Source organism: Pelophylax lessonae (assembly GCF_965119305.1).
Source record: "Pelophylax lessonae genome assembly, chromosome: 4".
NCBI classification, from domain to species: domain Eukaryota; kingdom Metazoa; phylum Chordata; class Amphibia; order Anura; family Ranidae; genus Pelophylax; species Pelophylax lessonae.
In genome coordinates this window covers 642,942,476-642,952,262 of record NC_138771.1, presented here as the reverse complement: position 1 = coordinate 642,952,262, position 9,787 = coordinate 642,942,476, and positions in this window count along the sequence as shown.

Genomic DNA, 9,787 nt, shown 5'->3' with positions numbered 1-9,787 from the left:
TGCCGCAGTAAATATACTGTGCGCAGTCGGCAACCGGTTAAAATAGCACAGTGCTGAATAGCAAAAAATGGCCTGGTCATGAAGAAGGTAAAACCTTCCAGAGGTCAAGTGGTTAAAATCTGTTTTTTTTTTATAGAAAATTACTTAGAAGCCCAAACATTATACAGTATATGTTCTGAATAACTTACTTAGAAGCCCCAGAGAATAAAATGGAGGCTGTTGTTGTTTTGTATGCCACACGATATTTACACATCCATTTATCAAACTCATATTTTCTGGAAAAAAAAATGCACCAAGCTGAATTCTAGTGCACAAAAAAACTAAATAATACCAACTTTTTTGGTAAAATATAAAAACTGAGATTGTGTTGAGTAAATAGATACCAAACATATCAAAACCCAAATGTGTGCATACCTGTGAAATGGCAACAAACTATGGAAACCTAATATTTTCGTAGGTGATGCTTTAAAAACCTTTGAGGAAATCAGTTTAGAGTTAACCATGGATTATGGCCCTAGAATTATAGCACACATGTGGCAGTATCCTACATGTGTAGTGCATAACTCTTTATATACTACACCATGTTTACATTTGCATGTATGCATAAGTGAAGGCATAGATGATTTTTACAATATTTTCATTATTTTTATTTATTTTATTAATTTATTCAAAATTCACTTTTTACAATTTTTTCATTTAACTTTATTGCTATAACCAGGCACCAAATATCCCTATGTGATAGCATGTGCAGATGAAGGTACTTTTTATGGAGACATCGGAGATTTATTATACCACTGAGGGTCCCACTGTGTTTCACTGTTTCTTCAACTACAGTAGTCAGGTAATGACAGCTATGAACTGAGATATGATAAAATCCTTGTCTCTTCTGGGTTCATTAGTCACAGAGAATATTGGAGAAAAGATATTCCTCAATCTCATTTTATATTCCAGCTGTTGCTCCAGGCTCCTCGGAGCAATGGGAGAGTAGCCATGGAGGGTGGTGGCAAGTGGAAGGGGGGCATTTACACTATCATAAAAATGGGTGGCTGTGGAACAAATGATAGAACAAATGATAGAACGCTCATTGCTGCAGCTGCATCCATGAGCTTGTATTAAGCACCTCAAGTCCATAATGTTTTTGAAGTGTAACTCCACTTTTGTGGAGAAATCTTGGGTAATCTTAAGGATTACAAGGATTGTAACAGACTGTGTTGCAGATTCCTACTTTTTCCTATTCTGAAGAAATCCATGTTTGTTCCTCTGTGCCTCTGTGCTAAGTGGGTCAAATGGGAGTGGTTTCATAATTATCTATCAGCTGTGGCAGCTGCAGGGCTCTAATGAGGGAAGCTGCCGGGTCTCCATCCCTTTAGATGTGTTCCTATTGGGGGTATCTCACCAAAAATGACATTTTTGTTGCAGGGGATGCCAGAAATCTGACTTTTATCTCAGTGCAGACTTCTGGGAAAATTGGTGAGCCAATCACACAAGCAGGAAATTATGTTTCTGGGGGTGTGGTCAGTATACATTCTGCGTACAGAACAGCTCAAGGTGGCCATATTGCATTACATTTTCAGAAAATTACAACAGCTGCAGATTGAAAAGGAAAGGTCATTTTAATTAACACTCAATTACAATATGATTTGTGTCACAATTGTATACGCTATATTGTTTTTTCTTTATTTGCTATTTATTTTCTCCCACAAAAGTGGAGTTACCCTTTAAATGTGCTAAGGACGTAAAGCGGTTAAAGGGGTGGGGTATGGCTTGTAAGGTACTTTTAATGTGTAACAGGTGTTATTTTAATTTAGATTTTATTTTAGAACTTTTTAGAATTTTTTATAACAAATAAACAACAACAAAAGCAACCAATAAAAAAAATCAAACAAACACCCAAACCAAAATCAAATCGCCGTTCCAAGCAGTGTCAACATCGTTACTTATGATACATCATTATTTCATTTTTCCCAATATATTAACAGATATTTAATAAAATTTTCAAAAATGTTGAGAAATACTCCAGGGCAGACAAAACTGTATATAAAAACCTTTTCTTTGACAGGCCCTTCCCCCCATTAAAATATTCCCAATATTTATTATGGATTTAAATTGAAATTATAACGTGATGTATCTATCCATTTACTTCATATCCTTTCAAACTTCGGAAATGTGTTTCATTGGATATACTGTAGGTATGTTATTCAAACATTACATATTTATCAATTTCCTGAATCCAGTCCCCAAGGGTAGGAGGGTTGGGTAAAACCCAATGAGAGGCTATCAACTTGCATGCTATAAAAAAGCAATCTCATAATAGCCACTGACTGATCATGATCCAGGCTATTATAATTTACATAGCCCAAAAAACATGAAACAGGGTCTGGAGTTAGCATGGTATCATATATAGAGTATATCAAATCCAGTACTGAAATAACTTTCGACATCTTCAAAAGAGGTGCATAAAAGAGCCAGGAGATTGAGCGGTACCCTACCCTGTGCAACAACTCTGGGGTACGGTAAACCCGATACACAAAACAAAAAAAGTTGAGTCACTCTATGAGTAAGAGATGTTGAGCCAAGCTGTACATTCTGTAATATTTGATCCCATATATCCCCTAGGGCAGCCTTTTTCAACCAGGGTGCCCAGGCCCTCTGGGGTGCCTCCGGGTTTCCTCAGAGGTGCCTTGGCAAAATGCCCAAAAATTGTATACAAACCAGCAGGTGGATCAAGCCTAACTTTTAGTTGCACAAAGCCACAGGTTTTCCTTGTGCATCACTAAAACCTTCTAGCCTCCGGCACCCAAACAACCATTGACATCAGCAGTTGATAAGGAGGACATTGTTTGCTCCTCCTCTGCCCCTTTCCGTCAGCCCCTGGGTCACATTAACTGAGAGAGGGAAAGAAACTGAGGAAGAAGAGAAACACTGGAATACTAGTCAGTACCAGTGTGCAAAGGTGTGTTTGCCTTGGAAGAATACATCACCTGCCATTTTGGGTGTTCGACATGTGTAGATGTAGCTGCTTTTTAAAAAAACTATTTGTTTCGTTTCTTTAAATTTTAGAATAGGGTGTCTTGAGATCATGCTGAATTTGAAAGGGTGCCTTAACTGAAAAAAGGTTGAGAAACATTGCCCTAGGGCAGTGATGGCGAACCTTGGCACCCCAGATGTTTGGGAACTACATTTCCCATGATGCTCAACTACACTGCAAAGTGCATGAGCATCATGGGAAATGTAGTTCCAAAACATCTGGGGTGCCAAGGTTCGCCATCACTGCCCTAAGGTCACATCGATTTCTGCATACCACCTACATGGAACAGTAACGTTAGAATGCATTTTGGATAATAATCACGTATAGACCTTAGTGATAGGGATCTTCATAGTATTTACTTCAACTATACTTTCCAAGGAGGGAACAGAAGAACAGGTGGTATTTTAAAGCAGAGCTAAAAACAGAATATACTTCAATCTGTCAGCTTGTCCCCCTTACTTCAAAGCTTTAGTAAAAAAAAAACTACCACCCAAATACTTATCTGGGACCTGCAGCTCTAATGATGTGGCCAAGAGACCATGAATTCAAACAGCCAAGCATTTCCTCAGCCTCTTACACTTCTAGTTCCTCCCTGGCTGGAAGTAGCAAACTCAGTAACATTGTCAGATCCATATGGAGAACTTATGGGAGTCAGACAGAAGTTTCTGACTTTTGGTCGACTTTAAACACTCAAAAATGTCAATTGGCCAACCTTAATCTGAAAAGAACAAGATAAAAAATCACATGAAATATGATGCAATAAGTATTTGTCCTCAGTTGGATCTAATATATATAGAATTCTTTAGTTCTGGTAGCATGTTGGTTTTCTATATCATCATATAGAATTGTGTTGCTTTTATATGTTAGTAGATGAAATTATACAGAACTCTGGGAATAGGACGTGCTCAATGATATTGTCATGGGACTCGTTATTATTGATATGTAGAGAAACTGTTCAGTGGGAATATTTTAAAACATTAAATTATTATAGGAAGAATATGCATTGATTTACACATTATAATTTTACCAACATTTTGAAATTGATCAAAATCGTATTCAAATTGTAGACTGTGCTGAAGTGTATAGTGAATTATTAGAGGAAAGCAGCAAACACACTATGAGACATAAACATAGTGCTACAAATGGTAATAATCACATGTTGCGCTAACCCAACCATGAATTTAAAAAAGTCATAAACTCTATTTAAGTGATAAAAAGTTCATTAGTCCCATCCAAAAATAAAGTTAAAGATAAAGAAAAATAAGTTATAAGGTGAAAAATAGTGCTTGAAAGAAGATTATATAAAATTCCTCAACCAAAGGGCAGCAAGAGAGGTTTACACGATAGCCATGTCTTCCTCAACCACTTTGGCTCCGGAAGGTTACCCCCTTAATGACCAGGCCATTTTTTGCGATTCGTCACTGTGTTACTTTAACCACTTAACGACCGGCCAACGACTATTTACATAGGCCGTTTAAACCTAAATACCGGTGTTATGGCAGCAGATAGTATTTTTTTAAACAGCGGGCGGTCGGCTTTCCGATAAGGGTGGTCCCAGTGGCAGATTTGCCGCAGGATCACCCTTTCGGGGAGCAGGAAGAGGTGCCACCCCCCCCCCCGCCGTGTTCCGGTACTTATCCCCGCTTACCAGACCCGCCAGCAGCGGGGAAAATGATCCGGTCCCGGATTCTCACATACAGGATGTTGAGTGAGGGCAAGCTTGCCCTCACTTGACTCTGTGGTCTTGGAGGACCGGAGTGATGGCAAACGTTGTTGCCTAGCAACCGGTTAAAAGGTCCCTTTTTTTTTTTCATTTTATTTATTTATTTTTTTCATCTTTTAGTGTACCACGATCGTTAGATTGAGAGCAATAATTTGAGCCCTAGACCTAAAAAAATATTGCAATAATCTCCATTTTATTCTCTAGGGTCTCTGCTAAAAAAATATATAATGTTTGGGGGTTCTAAGTAGTTTTCTAGCAAAAAAAAATGATTTTAACATGTAAACACTAAGTGTGAAAAACAGACCTGGGGCTTAAGTGGTTAACGGACCTCGTGCAATGCTGTACCCAAATATAATTGATGTCCTTTTTTTTACCACAAATAGAACTTTCTTTTGGTGGTATTTGATCCTCTCTGTGGCTTTTAGATTTTGCGCTATAAACAAAAAAAGAGCGACAATTTAGAAAAAAACACAATATTTTTTACTTTCTGCTATAAAACATTAAAAAAATCTCAGTTTAGGCCAATTTGTATTTTGCTTCATATTTTTGGTAAAAAAAAAAAAAAAAAAATCCCAAAGAGCGTATTTTAATTGGTTTGTGCAAAAGTGGCATTTACAAACTACGGGATCGATTTTTGGACTTTTTATTTATTTATCTATTTATTTTATTAGTAATGGTAGCGATCAGTGATTTTTAGAGGGACTGTGACATTGTGCCGGACAGATCGGACCCCTAACTGACATTTTTTACACTTTTTGGGGACCAGTGACATTAATACAGTAATCAGTGCTAAATAATGTGCACTGGCACAGGCAGGGACGGGGTTAACACTGGGGGTGATCAAGGGGGTTAAGTGTGTTCCTAAATGTGCTTGCTAACTGTGGGGGGAAGGTCTCTGTGACAGGCACACAGAGATCGGGGTTTCAGCTTAGCTGAAACATACCATCTCTCTGTGTCTGTGTGACAGAAGAGCGACCTGCTTTGCTTATATAGGCAGGCGGCTCTCCTGTCAGCTTCTCTGAAGATCGCGGGAGGTGGGCGGCGATCGAGCTCCCACTATATCTATTCACAGCGAAGCCCTGCCACAGTAAAACTGCAAGGGGTGGTTGGCAAGTGGTTAATCAAGCCCTCAGTACTTGCCACTTTTACCCCTTTCTGCCCAGACCTATTTTCAGCTTTCAGTGCTCTTACACTTTAAATGACAATTACTCAGTCATGTTACAATGTACCCAAATTCAAATGTTATAATTTTTTTCACACAAATAGAGCTTTCTTTTGGTGGTATTTATTTACCACTGTTTTTTTATTTTTTGCAATATAGGTGAAAAAAGAGCAAAAATTAAAAAACAAAATTAAAAAGTATCCAGCAAAATCAAATTTCATCATACATTTAGGCCAGAATGTATTCTGCCACATGTCTTTAGTAAAAAAAAAAAAAAAACCCTGTTAAGTGTATGATAATTGGTTTGTGTGAATGTTATACAGTAGAGTCTACAAGCTAGGCTACGTATCAATGAATATTGATCAATCCTAATGTACTGACCGCCTATCTCATTTTGTGAGACCCTAAAATGTAGGGACAGTACAAATTAGCCCTTTTTGGAAAGAAGACAGTCCAAAGTATTTAGTAAGAGGCATAGTGAATTTTTTGAAGTTGCAATTTTTTTCCCCACAATGCTTTGGAAAATATTTTTTTCACAAAATTTTCATATTAACAAGTTATTTCTCACACACACAGCATAGGCATACTTGCAATTACACCCCAAAATACATTCTGCTACTCCTCTTGAGTATGGCTATACCACATGTGAGACCCCATTTTGGAAAGCAAACAACCCAATGTATATTCTTGTTCAAACATTTTTATTCAAGAATATGAGTAAATAAAATGTAAAAAGATCAATTTACAGAGGAGAAATGACATCATGACGTCATAATACTGATAACAGAGTTGAACTGGTAACTGTAACTGTGACAAACCATTTTACTGAACAAGTACAAGGGATAGTGAAATTGGTGACCTAGAAGGGAGACTCATCAGTCGCAGCCAACACCCAGGCACCCCTAAAAGGGAGCTCGCTGTGCCTGTGTGAGGAGGCGCAGCTGACGGCCTGCATCTATCATAGAAAGGTAATGTCACCAAAAGTAATAAAACACAACCAGGATTACTGATGTAATAACAATAAGGTCAATAACCTAGGCAATGGGATCAAAGAGTTACGAGCAGTAACTGTGAGGAGGTAGTTAACTCAGTAAATGTGGAGAGATGTAACCAAGGCATTAGGAAATTGTGAGATCCGGGACATTGTATATAGTACAGTGTAGATATATAGGAAAGAAAGGTAAGAAGAGGGAGGAAAGGAATAGAAAAGATGAGGAAAGAACAAAGCAGGGGGACAAGGAAGGGGAGGGGTACAGGGGAGAAAGAAGGAAGGGGGAGGGGGTAGGTAGGTCGCCGGGGGGGCAGGATTTCAATGACAGATGCAGATGGTGCAAGGACGAGATCAGGGCAACAGAAGGGAGCTGTCAAAGTTTGGGGGTAGAAAGTGGTCCACCCAAGGTTGCCAAAGCTTATCAAATTTTTCAACTTTATCCAGCAGGACAGCTTCAATCTTTGCGTGAATCATAGCATTAGTGACTCTATGTTTTACCTCGGATACAGGTAGGTGAGGGGATTTCCAAGCTTTAGCTATGGTTTGTTTGGCTGCCATCGTAACTTGCAAGAATAACTTGTGCCGCCGCTTAGAAACATTGTCTGGTTTCATGTTTAAAAGAGCTAGGTAAGGGTCAGGTGGGATAGGTGTGTCCATGAGGGTGGAAAGAATGTGAAAGATAGCCTTCCAAAATTGTTGGGCCTTAGAACATGACCACCAGATATGCATGTGAGTGCCTGCATCTTGGTAGCCTCGGAAGCATTCCCGAAGAGTATGATGGCAGGTATTTTGCAATGCGAGCGGGCACTAGGTATAAGCGCATTAGTACTTTATAGTTGGTTTCTGAGGCCACAATATTTTGTGAGGCTGCCTTTGTCGCCTGACAGATTTTTGACCAATCCTCGGGGGTCCAGTGGGGTCCCCAAGTCCAGTTCCCATTTTGTAGCATAAGCCGGGGGAGCTCAGTCAGGGGAGTCAGAAAGTCTAGAACAGAGTAAAGAAATAAGGCCAGGGGCGTGAGGATCATGAAGACAAACATGCACAAACGAGGTCAAGGTGGGCAGGGTTGAGTCAGTATGGATGCATTGTGTCAGGAAGTGTTTGGTCTGTAGATAGTGGAAGATTTCAGAACTTGGAAGGCTGTGTGAGTCTCAAAGTGCAGGAAAAGATTTAAATGAATTGAAGGTGATCAGGGAATGAGCTCTGGCAAGGCCAGCTGCCGACCATTGGTAAAATGAGGATGGGGATTCCCAAGCTGGGTATGGGGCGATTGGAGTTTGTATTTAAATTTGAGTGTCCCAAAGGTGTAATGAGTGATGCAGAATAGGATTGGTAATCAATCGGTGGTCAGGGGTTTTAGCCATAAAAGGTTGGCAACAGGTAGAGGGTCGCACTCAACTGCTTCCAAGGCCACCCATAGGGGGATTTCCTGTGTAGCATGCCATTTCATCAGTTGGGCCAGTTGTGCTGCCTGATAGTATTTGGCGTATTGAGGGAGACCCAACCCACCTTGGAATTTGTGGAGGTGAAGAATCTTGCGTGGCACCCTGAGCCTAGTTTTACCCCAAACATAGGAGAAGATTTTATGTTGAAGTTGACGTAGATAATAAGAGGGGACATGTAAGGGTAGGACCCGAAATAGGTATAATATTTTTGGCAACAAGGCCATTTTGGTAACTGTGATGCGACCTAGCCAGGCAAGAGGTAGAGGCCCAAGTATCCATAAGTTTAGTAAGGTGTTGTAGCATAGGAGGGTAATTAGCTGTAAAGAGATCATGTGGGTCTGCTATGTGGTGGGTGGCCCAAGAAAAGGGAAGTACAGATTGTAATTGTGTGAGGAGAGGTGCAGGTAAGGAGACATTCAATGCTTTGAATTTATGTGGGTTAACAACTAAGCCAGAAATCTTGGCAAATTGATTTAGGATTGTCAGGAGATTGGGGGTAGAGGTGAGTGGGGAGGTGAGGAATATGAGAATGTCATCTGCAAATAAACATAATTTGTGATGGTGACCTCCGATTTCAAGACCTTTTACGTTTTGGGTGGAACGGATTTTGTGGGCAAGCAGTTCAAGTGCAAGTGCGAAAAGGAGGGGGGATAAGGGGCAGCCCTGTCTAGTACAACAGCCCACTGAGAAAGTGGAAGATTGGAAGCCAGTATAGCGGATATAGGCTGATGGGGTAGAATACATAGATGAAATCCAGACCAGGAAGTGTGGGCCAAAACCCCAGATACGTAGTACTGATTGTAGGTATGACCATAATAGGGTATCAAAAGCTTTCCTGATGTCAAGGGAGACAAAGCAAGCAGGGATGTGGCAACGGCGGGCATGGTGTGCAAGATGAATTGCCCTGCATACATTGCCTCCAGCCTGCCGGCATGGAATAAAAACAGTTTGGTCTCTATGTATTAGGGAGCCTATGACTAGGTTAAGATGGGTGGATAGTATTTTGGCCATTAGTTTTATGTCTATATTAAGAAGGGAGATCGGGCGATAGGTAGCCCAAGAAGAATTGTCAGTTTATGGTTCGGGTATCATGGAAAAAGGAGGTCAGAAAAGTGCTTATAGTAAGAGGCGGTAAAGCCATCAGGCCCAGGTCTCTTGTTAAGTCTGAGGGTTTTAATGGCATAGTGAATTTCAAGGTCAGATATAGGTCTATCCAAATCTTCACGTTGTGAGGGGGATAGTGAGAGCAGGGTGAGGTCAGAGAAAAACTAATTGACCTGGGAGTCAGTCGGGGGCTGTGGAAGGGGGGGAGGGATAGAGTTTTGAAAGATGATGGCAGAAGGTCTCCAAAATTTTAATTGGGTTGCTAGTATAGGATGTAGGGGAAGTTTTCAGGCAGATTGGCTTTCTGACAATATTGGCATTTCGAAGCGAGAGT